This window comes from Canis lupus, chromosome 2 (genome assembly GCF_048164855.1).
Source record: "Canis lupus baileyi chromosome 2, mCanLup2.hap1, whole genome shotgun sequence".
NCBI lineage: Eukaryota > Metazoa > Chordata > Mammalia > Carnivora > Canidae > Canis > Canis lupus.
In genome coordinates, this window is record NC_132839.1 from 65,492,475 (window position 1) to 65,516,414 (window position 23,940).

The 23,940-nt window shown below is 37.6% G+C and overlaps 1 long non-coding RNA gene across 1 annotated transcript; it reads left to right on the forward strand.

Moving 5' to 3' along the window:
* The first annotated feature begins 1,447 nt into the window (after positions 1–1,447).
* LOC140620687 (uncharacterized) lies at positions 1,448–23,314 on the forward strand. The gene is made up of 2 exons (XR_012020408.1): positions 1,448–1,592; positions 23,108–23,314. It is a non-coding gene; the product is annotated as an uncharacterized lncRNA (long non-coding RNA).
* The last annotated feature ends 626 nt before the right edge of the window (positions 23,315–23,940 follow it).

Consider the following 23,940-nt stretch of genomic DNA (forward strand, 5'->3'; position numbering starts at 1 on the left):
GTCATCCCCTCTGAAACCTTACTTGACCACCCCAGGCAGCTGTATGCTCCTGCCCCCCACCTCCTTGGAGCTCTGTACACTCTTTGTCCCTAACACTTCTTTGCCTCCTTATGCAGGATTTTTCCAGACGTCCACCAGGGAGCGCTGATATAAAGATAATGAGCACAGTAGAAATGGATGGGACTATTTATGTTAGCCCCACAGACTCAGATAAGGGATTATCAAGTACATACCATTGACGGGGCATCTACAACAGATAATCTACAGGTCTTTAGAGGGGAAACCAGTTTGTTTCATTTACTCATCATTCATTCATCAATATGTAATATCTAAGGGCCACCATATTAATTATCTGTTGCTGCTTAACAAATCATTTAAAAGCTTAGTGGATTAAAGTTAAAAATGAGGCTTCAATATCCACAACCATTTAATTGATCACCATTTTACAATTTTGGCAGGTCTAATTGTAATTAGAACAGCTGTGTCTATGATGTCGACTGGGACAGCCCAGTCAGGCCTGTAGGACTCAAGATCATTCCACATCCCCATCTGGAGCTCACATGACCAGATCGGCTGTGGTCTGGCTGGATCTCTCTCTTGGTTCATGATCTCTCATCCTCCAGTTTCTGTCTTTCTATGTGGGCTCTCTAGTAAGATAATTTGAACGTGGCTTCTCAGGCCTCCAAGAGGGGGAAGTGGAGGCAGAAGCTACAAGGCTACTTAAGTCCTAAACTCTAAAACTCTCATGATGTTGCTTCTGCCACATTCTGTTGGCCAAACAAGTCACACAGTCAGCCCAAATTCAAGGAGTGAAGAAAACAGACAACATTTCTTGACGAGAGTGCAAAAGGGTAGGACGCAGGGGAGCAGTGGGCGCCAAGGACACCCAGGAAGTGTTCAGGGTAGATACTAGGAAACGCTGGTGAGTTAAGACCACAGTTGCTGTCCTCAGAGAGCTCCACTGAGGGTAACAATAAATAGATTCGTAGATAATTACAAAATGCTAAATCAAGTGCCTCAAAGATCCGCAGGTTGGGAAACATGCCACCCGTAGCAGTCAAATGATGTGAAGCACGTTTGTAAGAGAATACTAGGATTCCTCCTGCCCGGAAAGGGGTGATTGAGGTGGGGAAACCATAGGCACTTTTTCTTCCCAGAATATTTGCAGACTCCTCAGAACCGTTAAGACACAGATTCTCCATGCGGATTTCCCTCTCCATAGGTTCATCCTCTTCTCACTGCACAAAATGTTTGTGTTCACCTAACTATTACCAGGCACCAGATTAGCACCCCAGGAGAAATCGCTGCTGGTCGCATCTGGCTGCTGTCACACTGACTATCTTTGGCTGCCCCCCTGAGATTGATATTTTCACCAGCACATCCCACCACCGCCCCCCACCAACACAGAATAGACTCATACATTCTACCCTTTATGACAAAAGCCTTTACAACTGATCTTTCCCATGAGTTAGCAGCTCTTAAACTTTTGAGAACCTGATCAAAGCTATATGTTCTCTCCTGGATAAATGCACATTAGCATAGGCATGCATTTTGATTACAAGATCCGGCGTTCATAGACCTCTACAGTCTAGGTAAGGAACCATGGTACTGATTTCATTGTTTAATCTCTGCTTCTCCATTGCCTTACACAAAGCCTGATACATGAATGAATGAATGAATTCCACCAGTATTATAGGGCAATGCCTCATATCTCATTTTTCTTGCTTAGAGCAGAGTGAGGGTCACTTCTCCCAGAGATGTAGATTGTCCTCTCAATAGTTAATCAAGAACAAGGAAGGGAGGATTCCAGAAGTATTCACAGTCAAATCCTTCAAGCCTGCAGTGAGAGCCAGAGAGTCTGAGCATTTAGAAGAGGCTTTCTCTTTACAGTAATTCACCAATCCCTGTCTCAGGCCGGATCACTGCGTAAGCCTGTGTCAAGGATGGAAGCTTAGCTGTTGGTCACATGATTGCACTTGCTCGGCCTCCATGTTCGCGTCCCACAGATCACTGTCAGGTTTGGTGTAGGAAAATATGAGAGCTGCCAGAAGGAAGACAAAACTGTCAATCACTTTCAAATTCTTTCATGGTGCAGGGGGAAGCAGAGGGAGCCTCTGAGTCCTTTTGTAAATAAGCAAACAGGCTAGATTCAAGAATGTTACCCTAGTGTGGCCAGACCTGATAATTTCATCTTTTCTCTTCTCTTCCCTCCGTCTCCCTGTTCTCCAAGGAACAGAGAAGGCTTTGTGGACTTGATTTCATTAATCTTCAGAAAATCCTGGGGACAGCCTGCGGGCAAAATGCTGAATCCTCTTGTGCCTGCGGAAAATGTGTCTAGGGAGAGGGAGAGGCTTGCCAAGGTCACAAGGTGCAGGTCTTTAAAAGCTGAGAGCTAGGCTTTAAGCCTAGACCAACACTGTTCAAACTGCTTGCCAGGCTGTATGGGGTTTTGCAAAGGGTCTCCATGATAAAGGTGGCACCATGTGGGTACCTGGGTGAAGGAAACTTTAATCAGCCCATATGCTAACCAGTTACCTCAAACACAATAACCTATAGTCTAATAAAATCCTGTGTCTAATAAAATCTATAAAATAACCTGTATCTAATAAAGGCCTATAATACTAATAATCATAATAATCTATAACTTGTAATATAATAGATAGTATTTACAATTATAACATATAACCTACAATAATAATAATAATGTTATATCTAATAAAACCTTGCTATTTAATCGTAGCCAGGTCACTGGTACCTTTTAATTTTTTTTAAGATTTTTTTAAAATTTATTTATGAGAGACACAGACATAAGTAGAGGGAGAAGCAGGCTCCCCATGGGGAGCCCGATTCAGAACTCCATCCCAGAACCCCGGGATCACGACCTGAGCCAAAGGCAGACGCTCAACCACTGAGCCACCCAGACACCCGCTGTTACCTTTTAAAACCAGAGTAATGGTTCTACTCTCCTTCTATATTGATATGCTGGAACCACCACTGCCAAGGCCAAGGAGAGGCTAAAGAGAAGGGGCCTAGAGGTTCCTCCCAGAGCTGTTATGTATCAGATATCTGTGCCCTACTTCAGCAGAAGAAGGGTTAAGTACTGCTTTTTTTAAAAGATAGGAAACCGCTGCTCTTGACTGCCAAAAAGAGCCCAAATTTGGCTACAAAGAATATTTGGCCAAAATCACAAAATCCTTAAATCACAGCACTGCTGAGGTGGTGGGAATTGTCAAAGACTCATAAATCAGTTGACAGGGAGGTTTGAGCAGTACTTGCTTAGCTCAAGTCATCATTTGGGCATCACCATTATTTGCAAAGTTTGCTGATTCAAGTAGTATAAAACCTTCTTGCTTAAGTATGCAGCCTGTATCAAGTATCTTGTATTTTTCTCTCAGATTTAACCTCACAGTGTAAATGATCCTGGAAAAGTTGAATGTCTCCTAGTCTTAGGTTCCACGTTTGCAAAATGAAGATAATAATGTCGACCGAATAAATGCCCGAGGAATAGGAAAAGGCCCTATGGCTCCACTTTGCATGCAGGAGGCTCACTCTTTTCAAAATTTCTGTTAAGGAAGTGAAATTGGTTTTGTTCTGTTCTCCATTTCTCTGACTTAACATGGAACTATGATCTCAGTATGTTTCTAATGTTTATTGAAAGAATGAACACTCTCTAAGATTACATATAAATGATTTAAACACTGTGCAATGTTTTGGAATGTCTACCTTATATTCAATTGTAAAGCATCAATAACCGAGAACTAGTTATGTGATCAGTAGGCAAAATGTCACCAGAATGACAGAAGTTGCCAATTAAGTAATTTATCATGGAAATATGGTGAAAGATTCTAAAACTATGTGCAAAGGGACCATTCTATTATTTAGATCTACATTTTTACTGGTAAATTTATGTCAATAAAATGACAAATTCATTCTCATTAGGCATAATGAGTTCATCCAACTCAACTAATAATGTAGAACATCTGTCAGAGTGACCTTCTAACATGCTTTTTTCAGTGATGTCACAGAGCTTGTTGATTTGTGCCTCCTTAAGTGCACCAGGAGGTCAAGGTCAGCTGCTGGTCAGCATACAATGGCTATGAGACCCATCTCTCACTTGCAATTGTGGATTGGTCCGCGTTTATAAAGCTGCATTACCCAAAGTATATTCTAAACAAATCCAAGCCTTCAGAGCATGAGGAGAAATAAAGAAAGGCAGAGAGGAAGGAGAGGAGGAAGGGGAAGAAGAATGAAGGGAGGAAGAGAGAAAGACAGGAAGAGTTTTCATGATCTTTTATGTTTGGCAAACACAGAGTTAAATGATCTTTATTGCAAGACTTCTCAGAGCCATTATGACTTTCCAAGTAGAGGATCAGATGTTCAGTGTTTTGTATTTTCTCTGCATGGCATATTGGAAGGAATAATGTTCCATGAACATCACTTAGGGGAATACTGGAGAAAATATTGTAGGCCTGCATTCCCTTTTCACTGAGTATGACTCAGTTCAATGTTCTTTGCTCAGGTTCCATCAAAGCCCTTAGCTATCCTCACATTAGACTCTTTAGCATCATGAGGAGAACATTGCACAGTGTGGATTTATTGCCAATCCTTGCTTTCTCAGTGCTCTTCAGAATCAGCATGCAGAGTCCCTTCAGGACACTGTAATAAGTTGGCACCAGCCTTGAGTTCCTAGCCAGAGCCCTCAAGTGGAGAAAGAGCTGGAATGAGACCAGAGACCATATAAGTCCTATTTTTAGGCTGGGCTGAGGTTAAACTAGGGTGTCTCTTACTCAGACATCAGTTTCCAAGTCCAAGGAGTAGGCACAGTAAGAAAAGCCAACAATTTCAAGCTTATAGATCCACTAAAGAAACAAAAACAAAAACAAAATTTCTAGAAGCAAAAGGAATGAGCCCAAGGCACTGAGGAAGATGGACCTGGGGACATAGTAAATAAAGTGGTCAACTTGCTTCAAAATTCTAGGGTGCACACTAACAAGCAAGGTCCTGAGTGGACTCTAAACAAGGCAGACTATGTGTCAGGGAACCCAGGCTTGCAGGCTGGTGGCATCTAAAATTCCTCTTGCTGTCATAGTCTTGGAATCCGAGAAGTTTGGGGGGAGTCTTTTGCCCTTGCAAGCCCCCTGAAACCTAACCACCACTGTGTCTGCCTTAATTATCAGTTGGAAATCTGATAAGCACTTCAGTTCCCCACTTCCTGCCAGACCCTCTTGCTAATCATGACTTTGCTTCATGTTCCAGCCACCAGAAAATGTCTTGTGTCAAGACAGAAAACCATGCAGAACAAGAACATTGCTACCCTCATGAATCCAATATCCCAGCTGCCTGGAAGTTTCTGAGTAGGGATGGGGACAAGAAAAGACCCCAACAAGAAAATAAGAGGTCACAGTCTGGAGGAGTTTTCAGCTCCTTCTTATTCATTTTGCCTTCTACTTTTATCCCTTGACAGTAGTGTTGAGCCTAAGATACTCTTTAGTTTCCTTTCCCCTTTCTTCTAAAAATGTTTATAATGTATACTGGAGAATTGTTTAAACATAAAAATACAATACATATTTATAATTTTAATAATAATAATGACCCATTATCTACCTTGAAGTTTAACAAATTGAAGCTAGAACATCACAGTGCCTCTGAAGTCCCCACACAAGACTAATGGGCTGCTTCAACCTCTTCACCACCTCCATAAGAAACTACTATCCTAAATTTTATGTTTATCATTCCCTTGGGCTTTGTGTGTGTGTGTGTGAGATTTTGGCATGATAAACCCTAAACAATACAGTACTCGGTCTTGCTGGGGTTTGAACTTTGTCTTACAAAACTCATAGTGATATATTCTTTTGTAACTTGTTCTTTTCACTCAGCTTTGAAAACCATGAAGATAAATATAACTTTCATTTCTTAAATATTATTGCTGTATGGTATTCCATTGTTTGAAGGTATTATAGATTATTTAACCCTATTTTAAATGGGCATTTGATTATTTCTAGGATTTTGCTTTTAGGAACAAAAGAGATTCCTATATATGAGCCCTATTACATATGTGCAAGAATTTCCCTAAAGCAATGCTCCTCAAATTTTTATTTTTGCCCATCTGATAAAAACTGAAAAGATAAATATCCCCTCAATAGTTTTAAATAAATATCTAGAAATAAAATAAAATAAGCAAAATTTTTCAATAGAGGCTTAAATAGTTGCAAAGACTATGATATTTGTCATGCTGTAAATATGGTGAAACTTGCTGATGAGGCCAATTCAAATAGGAAGACGTTGTAGTTGGCATTTTGTTCCACACGTTCCTGTTCTCAAATGAGCTTTTACCTCCTGCAGTAGTGAGACACAGAGGGGATGTAAAGGAGAGAATGAAGCCGGATGAGGAAATAACAGGCAACCTTGTTTCAGGGAAACTAAGACAGAAGATGAGTTCCTGTGTCTCTAGGTATCTCCTAGCCCAGACTCCCCAGATCAGGCTGACAAAATGGGCATCCACTAACAGAGATTCCTGCAATTGCTGCCACTTTTCTGGACATTCTGGACAATTTCAAGACACAGAAGTATTCCCATTGATATTAAAGCTGAAAATGGAAGGAATATTATTACAGAAAAGTCTCCCAATTTCTTGAATTCTTTCAAGTTTTATGCAAAAAGTCACTTGGTAACCTAGCATTTTTAAACATTATTTTTAATGATCCATCAGCTGACAACTTGATTGGATCCTTTGTCAACTTGGTTGAAAGTAAAGAATTGCAAACTCTTTGACTTGTAAAAACACACACACACACACACACAAAACACAAAAACAACAACAAAACCCTGTTCAGTCATTTAGTATTATTTTTTTCAGTTTCTCAGAAATATAACCAAAGGCTTCATCATATAGCTAATCAAGAAAGATTTATCAAATAACTATTCATCATATATATAATTTCTTCACTTAGAATAACCTTGTTTAACCTAATGTGGTTGGAAAGGGTTGAGGAAAAATAAATACTGTATATTTTCATCAAATTTTGCTCAAATAATTTTTTATAAGATGCTTTTTATCTTATCAAGGTCTCTTAAAACACTTTCATCTAAATCTTGGAAGTAAGAATATAACTCAAACAATCTAAGGAAAATATCCAGTTTATAACTGAACAAGCAAACTAGTCTTTAGTTTTAATCAGTCAGCTAGGCCAGACTTACTTTGTGTCAGAAGAAAATCTGATTTCAATCCTAAATTAATGTGTTACTATGAAGCCCTGACAAACATTTTACTTTTATAATATAACTTAAGATTGATAAACGTATGGACAGATGGATGGATGGATAGATAAGTGATTGAGATAGAACCTTGCTCTAAATTTGTTACCCGGTTGAAATAAGGTGCTTCCATTTTTTGATATTCACAGGGCTGATGTATTTTGGATAGCAGTCACAGATTTCAAGAAGTAAGGTCATTAAATGAAAATTGTCACCACTCATGCTGGATTCAGGACATCCTAATAGGAGCCAAACTATTCCATTTCTAATACAATACTTTGCTCTTAGAAAAATTTACTGGATCAGAAAAATCACAAAGCTCTACCACAGGAATATGGAATCTTGATTGAAGGAGGCTTCAAGGTAATAATATCTTGCATTACCTCAGTGGTGCCCCCACTTTCAAGGGTCTTTATATTCCAGAGTGATACATCAGAGTAAGAGAAGATTGGCGAGAGGTTTTCATTCATAACAACAAGACAAGGGTGATTGTAAAAGGGGAGTTAGGAAAAGGGGAACCAACATGATGTTTTTTATCCAAAACATATTGTCAGAACAATTTTAGTAAAGAGTATAGATAGATACTGACAGTATAAAAATTAATTCATTTAAAATCACCAGTGTTTGCAAACCCCCTGGAAATCTTTATGACGTTCCAGGAAATACATGCTCCCAGTTTGAAGGCCACTGCCACAGGATATTTACTTAGGAGCAGAACTAAGGGTCACAGAATCCGGGCATCTTTGACTTTATTAGATAATCTCAAACTGATTTTCAAAGTGATAAAGTCAATGTATGCTTTCACCTGCAGAGCATAAGACTTCCCATTATTCTACATTCTTGCCAACAGCCTTGTCAAGGTTTTTGCTTTCCAGTATACTTGTGAAATTTTATCTCATATTTTAATTAGCATTTCTTTCATTACTAAGGAGATCAAGCACCATTCCTGTGTTTATTGACCAAATATGTTTCCCTTTTGTGAAATTCTTATTCATGTCGCTAGTTCATTTATCCATTAGGATCATTTGGCTTTTCACTTCTTAATTCTCAAGGGTTTTTTTTTTTTAAAGCATATTGTACGTAACAGTAATCTGTAGATTATAGGTATTAAAATATCTTCTCTTGGTTTATGGGTTACATTTTTACTCTGCTTATAATGTATTTAGATGAACCAAAGTTGTCAATATTAGTGTGGCTGAATTTATCAATATTTCCCTTTATGGTACATGCTTTTTTGTATCTTAAGAAATTCTTCCTATCTCAAGATCATAAAGGAATTCTCTCACATTTTCTTCTAAAAGTTTTAAAGTTTTGCTATTCACATTAATAGTCAATCCATCTGGAATTGATTTTTGTGTCTGAGATAGAGTGAGGATCCATTTTCATTTCTTACCATCTAGATAAAGAATTGTCTTGGCACCATTTATAGAATCTTCCATTCTTTTTCCAGTGATCTGCAGGGCCAGCGCAGTCATCAAACAGGTTTCTGAATGTGTGTAGATCTGATGCTGAACTCTGTTTTTTCATTCACCTGCCTAACTATTCTTAAATCAAAATCACGATACCTTAATTAATATAGCTTTAGTATAATACAGTCTTGATGTCAAGAAGCGCAAGTATCTTTTTTTTGTATTTTTTTTATTGGAGTTCGATTTGCCAACATACAGCATAACACCCAGTGCTCATCCCAAGTGTCCCCCTCAGTGCCCATCACCCAGTCACCCCAACCTCCCGCCCACCTCCCTTTCCACTACCCCTTGTTTGTTTCCGAGAATTAGGAGTCTCTCATGTGCGGTCACCCTCTTTGATATTTCCCACTCATTTTCTCTCCTTTCCCCTTTATTCCCTTTCACTATTTTTTTATATTCCCCAAATGAATGAGACCATATAATGTTTGTCCTTCTCCGATTGATTTACTTCACTCAGCATAATACTCTCCAGTTCTATCCACATTGAAGCAAATGGTGGGTATTTATCATTTCTAATGGCTGAATAATATTTCATTATATACAGAGACCACATCTTCTTTATCCATTCATCTTTTGATGGACACCGAGGCTCCTTTCACAGTTCGGCTATTGTGGACATTGCTGCTAGAAACATCGGGGTGCAGGTGTCCTGCCGTTTCACTGCATCTGTATCTTTGGGGTAAATCCCCAACAGTGCAATTGCTGGGTCGTATGGCAGGTCTATTTTCAACTCTTTGAGGAACCTCCACACAGTTTTCCAGAGTGGCTGCATCAGTTCACATTCCCACTAACAGTGTAAGAGGGTTCCCTTTTCTCCGCATCCCCTCCAACATTTGTTGTTTCCTGTCTTGTTAATTTTCCCCATTCTCACTGGGGTGAGTTGGTATCTCATTGTGGTTTTGATTTGTATTTCCCTGATGGCCAGTGATGCGGAGCATATTTTCTCATGTGCTTGTCGGCTATGTCTATGTCTTCTTTGGTGAAATTTCTGTTCGTGTCTTTTGCCCATTTCATGATTGGATTGTTTGTTTCTTTGCTGTTGAGTTTAATAAGTTCTTTATAGATCTTGGATACTAGCCCTTTATCTGATCCGTCATTTTCAAATGTCTTCTCCCATTTTGTAGGTTGTTTTTTAGTTTTGTTGACTGTTTCTTTTGCTGTGCAGAAGCTTTTTATTTTGATTAAGTCCCAATAATTCATTTTTGCTTTTGTTTCCCTTGCCTTCATAGATGTATCTTGCAAGAAGTTACTGTGGCCAAGTTCAAAAAGGCTGTTGCCTGTGTTCTCCTCTAGGATTTTGATGGATTCTTGTCTCACATTTAGATCTTTCCTCCATTTTGAGTTTATCTTTGTGTATGGTGTAAGAGAGTGGTCTAGTTTCATTCTTCTGCATGTGGCTGTCCAATTTTCCCAGCACCATTTATTGAAGAAACTGTCCTTTTTCCAGTGGATAGTCTTTCCTCTTTGTCGAATATTAGTTGACCATAGAGTTGAGGGTTCATTTCTGGGTTCTCTGTTCTGTTCCACTGATCTATGTGTCTGTTTTTTGTGCCAGTACCACACTGTCTTGATGATCACAGCTTTGTAGTACAACCTGAAATCTGGCATTGTGATGCCCCCGGCTCTGGTTTTCTTTTTCAATATTCCCCTGGCTATTCAGGGTCTTTTCTGATTCCACACAAATCTTAAGATTATATGTTCCAACTCTCTGAAGAAAGTCCATGGTATTTTGATAGGGATTGCATTGAATGTGTAAATTGGAAGGGCAAGTATCTTGATCAGTTTTAGCACTTTTCCTTTTGTGGCAACCATAAAAGCACACTACTTAGACCTCCCTTCCAAAAGAGAACCTGCCATGGGGAGTGCAGTCAGCCAACAGTCTCCAGCTGTAGGTGCCTTCAATATCTGCTTCAGCTTAAACCTGAATCCATGCACTCCACAGACAGGTCTCAGATGATAACTGAGCATAGTGGTGGTTGAGCAAAGGTTCACCATATCTGGCCAGAGTAGGACTCTTCTATGAGCAATCATTCACCCAAGCTCCCCACTGGTCTAGTGGAGCTATCCCCACAGCTGCACTGCCCACTGACACTCCTCCTGCTTCATTCTCCTTTCTTTCTCTCTTCTTTTTACAGGGGTTAGATCGACGTAGCAGTATGAAGGCTTTGCCTGCCCACTGCTGCTCCCTCTTCTCTTTATCTTTCACAGGCATCATACCCCAAAAAACCTCTTACACCTCTAACTCCATCTTGGCTACTGCTTCCCAGAATCCTACGAATGCACTCTCATGAGCATTTTAGAATTTTTTTTTATCATGTTCCACAGGAAAGTTTGTTAAGATATAGCTTGGAACTGCATTGAATCTATTGATCAGATTAGGAAGAATTAACATCTTTACAACATGAATATTTTCTACACATATACATATTATGTCTATTTATTAAAGTCTTCTTAATGTCTCCCAATAGATTTTTTATTTGTTACCAAAAATTATGTGCATGTCATTGTCAAATTTTTTTCAATTCCAGTATAGTTAACTTGCAATGTTATATTAGCTTCAGGGGTACAGTGTGGTGATTCAGCAATTCTATACATTACTCAGTGCTCCTCATAAGTGTATTTTTAATCCCCTTCATCAATTTCACCCATCCCCTCTCCTTCCTCCCCTCTGGTACCCATCAGTTTGTTTTCTATTTTTATTTTTATTTTATTTTATTTTATTTTATTTATTTATGATAGTCACAGAGAGAGAGAGAGAGGTAGAGACACAGGCAGAGGGAGAAGCAGGCTCCATGCACCGGGAGCCCGATGTGGGATTCGATCCCGGGTCTCCAGGATCGCGCCCTGGGCCAAAGGCAGGCGCCAAAACGCTGCGCCACCCAGGGATCCCTGTTTTCTATAGTTAATAATCTATTTTTTGGTTTATCTCTTTTTTCTTTTGTTTTGTTTTGTTTCTTAAAATCCACATAGGGGTTAAATCATATAGTATTTGTCTCCATTTCACTTAGGATTTTACTCTCTAGATCCATCGATGTTGTTGCAATTGGCAAAATTTCATTATTTTTTATGGCTGAGTAATATTCAGTTATATGTAGGGGTGCCTGGGTGGCTCAGTTGGTTAAGTATCCGACTCAGTTTTGGCTCAGGTCATGATCTCAGGGTTGTGAGATCAAGCCCCACATCAGGTTTTGCACTGAGCATGGAGCCTCCTTAAGAATTTCTCTCTCTCCCTCTTCTGCCCCTTCCCTGCTTGTGCTCTCTCATTCTCTCTCTTCCTCTCTCTCTCTCTCTCTTTCAAATAAAGATAAAAACAAAAACCAAAAGTAAATAAATAAAAATATTCCAACTTCTTTATTCATACATCTATCAATGGACACTTGAGCTGTTTCAAGGGCTATTATAAATAATGCTGCAGTAAACATAGGAGTGCTTATTATTTATTTATTTATTTATTTATTTATTTATTTATTTATTTAAGAGAGAGAGAGGCAGAGATACAGGCAGAGGGAGAAGAGGCTCCATGCAGGGACCCCAACGTGGGACTCAATCCCAGGACTCCAGGATCCTCCCCTGGGCAGAAGGCGGCGCTAAACTGCTGAGCCACCTGGGCTGCCCCATATTATCTTTTTGAATTAGTGTTTTTGTATTCTTTGGGTAAATAACCAGTAGTGGAATTACTGGATCATACCGCAATCCTATTTTTAATTTTTATAAGAAACTCCATACTATTTCCCACGGCAGTTACACCAATTTGCATTCCTACTAACAGCACACAAGTGTTCTTTTTTTCTCCGCTTCCTAGTCAACATATATTTCTTTCTTGTCTTTCTGATTCTAAGCATTTTGACAGGTATGAGGTGATATCGCGTTGTGATTTTGCTTTGCATTTCTCTGATGATGAGTAATGTGGAGCATCTTCTCATGTGTCTGTTGGCCATCTATATACCTTCTTTGGAGAAATATCTGTTCATATCTTCTGCTCTTTTTTTAATTAGATTATTTGTATTTTGGGTGTTGAGTTGTATAAGTTCTTTACACATTTTGGATAAAAACTCTTTATCAGATACGACATTTGCAAATATCTTCTTCTATTCAGTAGGTTGTCTTTTAGTTTTGTTGGTTGTTTCTTTTGCTGTGTAGAAAATTTTATTTTGATTACTTCCAATAGATTATTTTTGCTTTTGTTTCTCTTGACTGAGGAGACATATCTAGAAAAATGTTGCTATGGCTAAGTCAGAGAAATTACTGCCGGTGCTCCTTTCTAGGATTTTTATGGTTTCAGGTGTCACATTTAGGTCCTTAATCCATACTGAGTTTATTTTTATGTAGGGCATGAGAAAGTCATCCAGTTTCATTCTTTTGCATGTAGCTCCCCAGTTTTCCCAACACAATTTGCTGAAGAGGCTGTTTTTTTTTCCCCATTGCATATTCTTGCCTCCTTTATCAAAGATTAATTGACCATGTAATCATGGGTTTATTTCTGGGCTCTCTGTTCTGTTCTATTGATCTATGTGTCTATTTTTGTGCCAGTATCATACTGTTTTGATTACTACAGCTTTGTGGTATATCTTTTTTTAAGATTTTATTTATTTATTTATTTACTTATTTATTTATTTGAGAGAGAGTGGGCACAAGCAGGGGGTAAGAACAGAGGGAGAGGGAGAAGTAGACTCCCTGCTGAGCAGGGAGCCCAATGTGGGGCTCCATCGTAGGACTCCAATTATGATCTGAACCAAAAGCTTAACTGAGCCACCCATGTGCCCAAGCTTTGTAGTATATCCTGAAATATGAGATTGTAATACCTCTTGTTTTGTTCTTTTTCAAGATTGCTTTGTCTATTCAGGATCTTTTGTGGTTTCATACAAATTTTAGCATTATTTCTTCCAGTTCTGTGAAGAATGCTGTTGGTATTTTGATAAGGATTACATTAAATCTGTAGATTGCTTTGGGTAGTGCAGACATTTTAACAATATTTGTTCTCCCAATCCATGGATATGGAATATCTTTCCATTTGTTTATGTTATCTTCAATTTCTTTCATCAATGTTTTATAGTTTTCAGAGTACAGATCTTTCACCTCCCTAGTTAAGTTTATTTCTAAGTATTTTATTATTTTTGGTACAATTGTAAATGGGATTGTTTCCTTAATTTATCTTTCTGGTGCTTCATTATTAGTGTTTAGAAATACAATGGATTTTTGTATATTGATTTTGTATGCTGTAACCTTACTGCATTCATTTATCAATTCTAGTATATTTTTGGTGGTATCTTTAGAATTCTCTATATATAAATAGTATGTCATCTGCAAATAGTGAAAGTTTTACTGCTTTCTTCTAATTTCGATGACTTTTGTTGTTGTTGTTGTTGTTGGGTTTCTGTGGCTAGGGCTTGCAGTACTATGTTGAATAAAATGATGGTAGTGCACATCTTTGTCTTGTTTCTGATATTAGGGGGGAATTCTCAGTCTTTCACTATTGAGGAGGATATTAACTATGGGTTTTTCATGTATGGCCTTTATTATGTTCAGATATCTTTCCTCTAAACCTACTTTGTTGAGGGTTTTTGTTTGTTTTGGTTTTGGTTTTGGGTTTTTTTTTTTAAGATGTTATTTATTTATTCATGAGAGACACACAAAGAGAGAAAGACAGAGACATAGGCAAAGGGAGAAGCAGGGTCCATGTAGGGAGCCTGATGTGGGACTCGATCCTAGGACTCCGGGATCACACCCTGAGCCGAAGGCAGACGCTCAACCACTGAGTCACTCAGGCATCCCTGTAGAGGGTTTCTTTTTTATCATGAATGGATGTTGTGCTTTGTCAAGTGCTTTTTCTGCATCTATGGAAATGATCATATGATTTTATCCTTTCTCTTGCTAATGTGATGTATAATGTTCATTGATTTATGAATATTGAACCACATTTGTATCCCAGAAACTGTGGTGAATGATTTTTTTAATGTATTGTTGGATCCAGTTTGCTAATATTTTGTTGAGGATTTTTGCATCTATGTTTATCAGAGATATAAGCCTGTAATTCTCTTTTTTTGTAATGTCTTTATCTGGTTTTGGTTTATATATATCTGATATATATATGTGAGATATATATCTTTTTTATCCTTTCATCTGTCAAAGGACATCTCAGCTCATTTCATAGTTTGGCTATTGTGGACATTGCTGCTATGAACATTGGGGTGCAGGAGTCTCTTTGTTTCACTATATCAGTGAAATACCCAGTAGTGCAAGTGCTGGGTCATAGGGTAGTAGCTTTATTTTTAACTTCTTAAGGAACTTCCACACAATTTTCCAGAGTGGCTGCACCAGCTTGAATTCCCCAAAACAGTGCAAGATGGTTTCCCTTTCTCCACATCCTTGCCAACATTTATTGTTAACTGTATTTGTTAATTTTAGCCATTCTAACTGGTGTAAAGTTTTTCATTGTGGTTTTGATTTATATTTCCATGATGACAAGTGATGTGGAGCATTTTTTCATGTTTCTGTTGGTCATTTATATGTCTTCTTTGGAGAACTGTCTGCTCATATCTTTTGCCCATTTCTTGACTGGATTATTTGGTTTTCTGAGTGTAGAGTTTGATAAATTCTTAATAGATCTTGGATACTAGCCCTTAATCTGATATGTCATTTGCAAATATCTTCTCCCATTCCCTAGGTTGCCTTTCTTGTCAAATCTTTAAACTCGCAATTTTTGCCTGACTATATGATCATGGCTTCTAGAAAAAGGTTGAATAAGAGAAGTTTCAAGGACCACCCTGGTCTTTTATTGAACTTAATGAGAATCTTTTCAATTTTCTTTGAGTATGCTTTTTTATTTATTCTATTTATTTATCCTATTTATCATTTCTTACTGTTTTTTCCCCTCCTTTTCACCTGCTGAATTAATTGAATTTCTCTCCCTCATCCACACACACTTCCATTTTTTCTCCTTTTACTACTTGGAAATTATATGCTCTATTTCTATTCTTTTGTAGGTTTTCCTAGAAATTTTAAAATGCATACTAAGCTTGTCAAAATCAAGAGATACTTAATATTTTTATCTTCCTCTTCATCAACATGTCTTTTTAATGAGTTTAGCTTCAAATACCCCTCTGATTTATACATATAAATATTCAGAATTTTCTTTCTACTTTAAATTTTCTGGGATCCCTGGGTGGCTCAGCGGTTTAGCGCCTGCCTTCGGCCCAGGACATGATCCTGGAAACCCGGATCGAGTCCCACATCAGGCTCCCTGCATGAAGCCTGCTTCTCCCTCTGCCTGTGTCTCTGCCTCTCTCTCTCTGTGTATTTCTCATGAATAAATAAATAAAAATCTTTTAAAATTAATTAATTAATTAATTAATTTTCTATTGCCATATGTTAGACACTGTTGATATTGCCTTTTTATACTCAATGTATGTTTAGATTTACCCACAGGCTTACCATTATCTTTATTCACTTTTCATCTTTCATATCAGATCTTCTAGGATTATTTTTCAACTGTCTGAAGTGCGTTTCTTTAGAAATTTCTTTAGTGAAAGCTTAATGGAAATAAATTGACTCAGATTTTGTTTGTCTGATATACTTTCATTCCAAAGTTATTTTTAAAAAAGATAATTATGCTTGCATCAAATCATAATTTGGAAGCTATTTTCTCTTGGCACTTTGAAGAAACTTTTACCAGTCCTCCAATTTCCTTTGTTACTATTGAGAAATCAGTTTCCAGCCTAATTTTAGTTTCTTTACACATTTTTATCTTTTATCACTTACTGATTTTAAGATCTCTGTTTTTACTAATCTTTAATTCACTATGTGTCTAGGTATAGCTTACATTTTATGTATCTTGGCTGGAGGTTATTGGGCCTCATAAGAAATGGCTTATTACATTAGTACTAGAAATTCTTAGACATTATATAATTTTTATTTTTATTTATTTATTTATACTTTTTTTTTATTTAAATTCAATTTGCCAACATATAGTATAACACTCAGTGCTCTTCCCATCAAGTGGCCTCCTCAATGCCCGTCATCTATTTACCCCATCCTCCCAACAACCATTTGTTTCCCAGAGTTAGGAGTCTCTCATGGTTTGTCTCCCTCTCTAATTTTTCCCCCTCAGGTCCTCTCCTTACCCTTTCAATCCCTTTCATGATTTCTTATATTCCCTATATGAGTAAAACCATATGATGATTGTCCTTCTCTGATTGACTTATTTCACTCAGCATAATACAGCATAATACCTACCCTCCAGGTCCATCCACGTTGAAGCAAATGGTGGATATTTGTCTTTTCTGATGGCTGAGTAATATTCCATTTATATTTTTATGTAAATTCTCCCTCTTCTCTCCTTCATCTCTTTCTGGAACTCCCAGTAGACTTATGTTCAACTTTCTAATTCCTTATATTCTATTATTTTCATTCATATTTTCCTTCTCTTGTCTCTGAGATGCATCCTATGTAATTTCCTCATATCTATCTTCCAGCTTACTTATTCTGTTTTGCTATATCTAATCTACATTAATCTTTCCACTGAGTTTTAATATTAGCTTTTACTTTTTAAATTCTAGATATTGTATATGTTTTCTCCAATTATGATGAATTAATTATATATGTTTCAATATGTATGAAAGTATTATATAATACATTCTTATATTTTTACCATATTTTTAATACTCAGATTTTTAACATTTGAACATGTTTATCTTGTATTTTATATCTGAAAATTCTAGTTTGAGGATCTGGCTCCACATTTTTTTCTATCTGCTGACTTGTTTAAGACAGCTTCTTTTGTTTGTGCTTTAGGTGATGTGTGTGTATGTGTTGTATATCTGTGTGTGTGTGTGTGTGTGTGTGTGTGTGTGTGTGAGCTCATCTTCCATGGAATTTTACTTCTGATTATTATTTGATGTCTGAGTTTAAAGTCTTTTCAACCAGAAATAATTGGAATTTGCCTGTACCAGGTTAATGGAGACTCTTTCAATCCAGAGTAAGAATATGTGAATTAGAAGGTAGATATGAGGAAGTTACAGTTAATACACAGTCAGGGAGATGTTTTTAAAGGATAGAAAATATGACTGAGAATTAAATGACTTTTCATCTGGAGATTTTGGTTAGTATAGCCACTCAGATAATGTGAATTCTTGCCCATACTTATAAGAATTTGAGTTATTATTAGAATTCTTAGCAGAGACTTTATTCTACCTCTGCTCATTCTTACCCCTCCCCATCCTCATACATCCATCCAGACACTTGGAAAAACAAATTATTTTTGCTACTTCCTCTGCAAAGCAAGTTTTTTTTTTTTTTTTGCTTTGTTTTGCTTTTTTATTTGGTTGGTTAGACTTTTTTTCTTTTTTCATTTGTTGCAACTTCTGTTTGATGGCTGGGCTGGGGATTAATCTTCCATACGACCACCCATTATTTAGGCTCTAGCCTTTCTCTTCCATTCTCCATTGATTGCATTACACATTAATACTTCCAGGTACTGACAAAAATCCCCAGAGAAAACACTGGTTCCAGAATTTGCTTACCCATGGAATTATATTTTCTTGACATTTCAGAATTTTCAGAATTTCCTTTCTTCCTTCCTGCAAGTTTATCATGCATTTAAAAAGTTAAGACTCAACAATAAGAAAACCAAAAGCCAAATAAAATAGGCAAAGAATATGAGCAGACAGCTCATCAAAGAAGATACATAGATGACAAATAAGCACATAAAAAGCTGCTTAAATAGTTTGTGCTGTAAACTGAATATTTGTGTTCCCCCCAAATCCATATGTTGAAATCTAGTCCCCATTATGATAGTTTAAAGAGGTGGTATCTTTGGAAGGTGATTAGGTCATTCATAGAGCCCTCTTGAATAGGATTAGTGCCTTTATAAAAGAGAACTCAGAGAGCTCCCTTGCCACTTCTGCTATGTGAAGACACAGAGAGAAGATGGCCATGTCTGAGCCAGAAAGTGTATTCTCACCAGACACTGAATCTGCCAGAGTCTTTTTATTTATTTTTTTTTTATTTTTATTTTTTTATTGGAGTTCAATTTGCCAACATATAGCATATATGCCGGAGCCTTGATCTTGGACTTCCCAGCCTCTAGGACTGTGAGAAATAAGTAAGCCCCCAGTGTATGGTATATTTATCATAGCAGCCCAAATGGACTAACACAATTTATTATAAGGAAATTACAAAGTGAGATAAGATACCACCACACACTTATTAGAATACCTAAAAAAAATTTTTTTAACTGACAATACCAATTTTTGGTGAATATTCTCATCAGTAGAAACTCTCATTGTTCATGAAAATGCAAAATTATATTGCCACTTGGAAGATGGTTTGGCAGTTTCTTACAAAGCTAAATATAATCTGACAATTGCACTCCTAGGTATTTACCCAACGTATTTGAAAAGTTATGTCCACACAAAACATGCATATGAATATATATGGCAACTTTTTCATGATTGCCACAAACTGGGAACAATCAAGATACCTTTCAATGGATAAATGGATAAGGAAACTCTGGTACATTAGTACAATAAAAATTATTCAGCAATAAAAAAGAGTGATAATTCCATGAAAATCTTTTTTTAAAAGATTGTATTTATTTATTCATGAGATATACAGAGAGAGAGAGGCAGAGACACAGGCAGAGGGAGAAGCAGGCTCCATGCAGGGAGCCCTACGTGGACTCAATCCTGGGTCTCTAGGATCAGGCCCTGGGCTGAAGGCGGCGCTAAACTGCTGAGCTACCCAGGCTGTCCCTGGATTAATCTTAAATGCATATTACTAAGTGAAAGAAATTAATGTATAAAGGCTTATGATTCCACTTTTATGACATTCTAAAAAAATTATAGACACAGTAAAAGATCAGTGATTGCCATGAGTTTCAAAGGAAAGAAGAGGGAGTTGAATGGGTAAAGCAGATATTTTCTAGGGAGGTAAAGCTATTAAGTATGATACAGTATGATACTGTGGATACATTATATAGGCATCTATTGAACTCTGTTATGCAAGAATTCATCTTAACGTGCACAAAGAAAAACTCTTTAAGTCCTCAGAAGAATCCCAGGATGGAACGCAGAATATGGCAATCTAGCTGTATTTGAAGGGATTAGAAGAACGGGTACTCACCTGAGTAATGTGGAAATGAGTAGAGTCCATAAAACTAAAGCCAATGTAAATTATATATAAGCAAAATTAAATTGTTTATAAATTAAACAATTAAATAAATGGACAGCAAATGGTAGTTTCTCACTGTTGGGGTGGAAGGTTACAGATATGCCAGGGGAAGTGCTAGAATTAATCTTATGATAATAGATTACAGTTGGGCACATCAGTAGGAATGCATATTTGGCTTAATATTTATACATATGGTCAAATAGAGAAATATTTATAGATACCTGTGTATACATTAATTAATATACATGCATAGGTTTCCCTGTTTTGTCAGCTGAGAAGACCTAAAAGTAACAACACTGCAATAGCAATAAACACACCTAAGCATATGGATCTTGGTTTCTAACATCAGTCTTCAAGAAAATGAAATGACTCATTGGAGAATGTGAGCTGGATATAGTGACTTTCTCCCAAATGGCAGAGTATATAAAAAGAAGATGAAGGAGTTGAAGTGGAGAAACCTGAAAACGCTACGTTTTCTAGGTTAATCAAGTCAACTTCAAATAATAAAGTCATGCTGTGGCAAAGTCATATTGTTAGTGTGTATCCTTGACAGGATTTCATGAAAATGGCATTGTACCTTTATGAACTTTCTTCCAAAACTTCTGCCCCAATCTAAACATAAGAACAATAGACAAATGTAATTGAGGAGCAATTTTACAAAATATCTGACAGATAATCCTCAAAAGCATCAAAGTAACCAAAAACAAAATCTGAGAAACTATTACCACCAAAGGAGCTCTCAGAAAACTTAACTAAGTGTGATATTGTATCTCAGATGGAACCCTAGAACAGAAAAAGGATATTAGGTAAAAATTAAGGAAGTCTGAATAAAGTACGAATTTCAATTAGTAATAATGTAATCAATATTTGGTTAATTAGTTGTAGCAAATATTCTATATCAATGTACGATTATTTTTTTAAGATTTATTTATTTATTTATTTAAAATAGAGACAGAGAGAGAGAGAGGCAGAGACACAGGCAGAGGGAGAAGCAGGCTCCATGCCGGGAGCCCGACACGGGACTTTATCCCGGGACTCCAGGATTGCGCCCTGGGCCAAAGGCAGGCGCCAAATCGCTGAGCCACCCAGGGATCCCCCCAGTGTAAGATGTTAAGTAACAGGAGAAACTGGATATGGAGTATATGGGAACTCTGGAATATTGCTATCTGCAATATTTTTTATAGGTCTGAAAAAATTGTCCTAAAACTTAACATTCATTAATAAAATACTTTAAAGTACTTTATCCAGCATTTTTAGATGTGCTATCATGGCAGGAGTTTTACTTAACATCTAATCTTCCATATTGCCATAAAACCTGGAGGCTGAAAACCAGGAGAGCCAACCATGTAAATTCCAGTTCAGAAGCCAGCAGGCTCAAGTCTCAAGAAGAGCCAGTGTCCTAGCTCAAAGCAGTCAGGGGGGTGGAGTTCACTCTTACCCTGTCTTTTTGCTCTATTCAGGTCTTCAGTTTTTTGACTGAGGCCCACTCACATTAGGGAGGGCAATCTACTTTACTCAGTCTACTACTTCAAATGTGATTTCATCCAGAAATATCTACACAGATACACATAGAATAACATTTGACCATATGTCTGGGCACCTGGTGGCCTAGTCAAGTCCACACTTCAAATTAACCATCTGAGTTGGTTTCAACAAGACAGAAGACCTCTAAGCCCTGGAAACTGTTCCTCTGTTCCACTTTCTGAACAGAGAATTCAGTTATATGGTCTATTCCTACTCCCATGGAGCCCTTCCTTCCAGAGGGGAATCCTCAGGGGCACAGCTCACTGCAATGATGAAGGCACTTGAACATTCACTGCTTGGGCCTGTTGTGAGGACTGACAGTGTTTGGGAAACACACTTTGTAAGCCATTGGTTCTACAGAGGTGAAAAATTGTCATTATTTTTATTTTCCTGGGCATTAGCAGCATTCACGTTATCTTTATGTGTTCTCAGCAGAAATGAAAATATAACAAATCTGAAAAGCTTAGCTCCTAAGAACTCACAAAGAGAAGACAGCTGGTATTGCCCACATCAAAGAGAACACTAGCAGCTCAAATTTGCGTGTTGCTTTTAGCACATGAACCACCTCCTAACCCACTATTTCATGTAATCCTACCAAAATCCTGTACAATAAAGGATGTTATTATTCTGCTTGTATAGATGTGGAGAAAGAATGAAAGAGGCAAATGACTCCTCCAAGATAACACTGCTAGGAAGAAAACAAATTATCCTTTAACATCAGTCTTCAAATTCTAAATCCATGTTTTTCCATGCCATCATTATCCCTCTCCAGGCAGGAAACAGGGAATTCAGCACTCAGCAGCACAATCACTAAAGAAAGACAAGACCACTTTGTTAATAACTGAATAACAGGTTTTGGGTTCTTTACATTTAAAAGAGCATATCCACATGAGGGGTAACAGTATCTGAGGATTCTAGTTTCGTGATATCCATTGATTTATGCATTCCACCTCCATCCATGCAACCAATCAACAAATTAAAGATCTACTGTTATATCTACCACATTATAGGCACTGAGAATACACATGGCAGCCTTCAGCCTCACCATCACCATCATCAACAACATTTTCATCCCAATAACTTTGGATATATGCATGTTATGTGAAATGAGACTAGGTGAAATGTCCAGAAGTCCAAGATGAGAGAATATGATGTTTATAGTGTGTTAACCACTAACATGGCACACACTCAACAAGGCAGACTTCAGAAGATATTATACCAGAGACACAATCACCTCAACAAAATAAAGAAATGCACAATTAATACATGATGTACATGGGAACCAATGAACTGTGAAGGGGTGTATGGGGAAGGAAATGTACTATTTGAATTAATAGAATTGTAAAGAACTCTTGTTCCTGAGTAGGTAGCTTGATGAAAGCTCTTCAGGTCATAAAATGGGGCTGTGTCTCTTAACTGTTGTGATTTCCAGTAGAAAGAAGTCCCAGTAGGAAAGTGAGCATTCTGTACCCAATGGAATGGGTTTGTCTTGCTATGCTGGCACGTAGTAGGTCTTGACTAAATATTGATTTCTTTTGTTTCCCTTGATTCAGGAGAATATTTGTGGGGTATTTTCCAGAGGAGCAGGTTTCATTTGGAAAGTAATAAAAATTCCTCAGATGAAAGAACCATAAAATATATACTCTTATCTCTTCTTTATCTGAATAATGTTTCTTACTCCTCCCTAAATGCAGACCAAACATGGCTTCTGTCAAGAAGACTTCTTCCATTCTGACAAGCACCACTCAGAGTTGATGCATCTGCTTGGGAACCTCATGGAACACATTCCTGGAGAGCTGAACAAACTGGACGATAGCCCTTACAAAAACTTCTTCTCTGTCTGTTGTTATTGTGGATAAAATGCCATGCTTCTATCTTAGATAAACCCATTCACTTTTAAACTGGATCCGATCTCCACTTATGCACTCAGCTACAGCAATTCTCCTCTCTCATTTATCTTTACATTCTCACTTTTTACATGGTCATCCCCAACAGCAAATATGTTGTTATTTCATCTAGCTTAACAAAACAACAACGAACAACAACAAAACATCCCCGTTAACTGCAACTCCCCTCCATCTATTCCACATTTACCTGTCACATGTGTGCTGCATCTTTCATAGAATTTTCCTCAGCCAACAAAGCCAGCCCTTCTTCTCAGGAGCAGATCACAGCCAATGACTGCCTGGCACATAGGTACAAAAATTCTGGTCCACTGCCTTGAGGTAAAGCTAACTTAGGAGTGCAAACTGTTTTCCAGAGCTTCCCTACAAGATGGAACTGAAACTAGTTGTCAGTTGAGACTCTACTCCTGCTTGGCATTTTTTCTGCCCTATATTTCTTCCCATACTTCACCTTTTCTGGAAAGTATTTCCCCAATAAATTATCTGGTTCTAGGGGACCCAGCCTAAGGCAGTTGGCACCAGAAGTGTTGGAACTCAGTTGGGGATGCTCCTTAGAAGCTCGAAGGATGGGATTCTCAAACTGGATTACTTGCAAGGTGAATGGCAATGAAGACCCCATCACT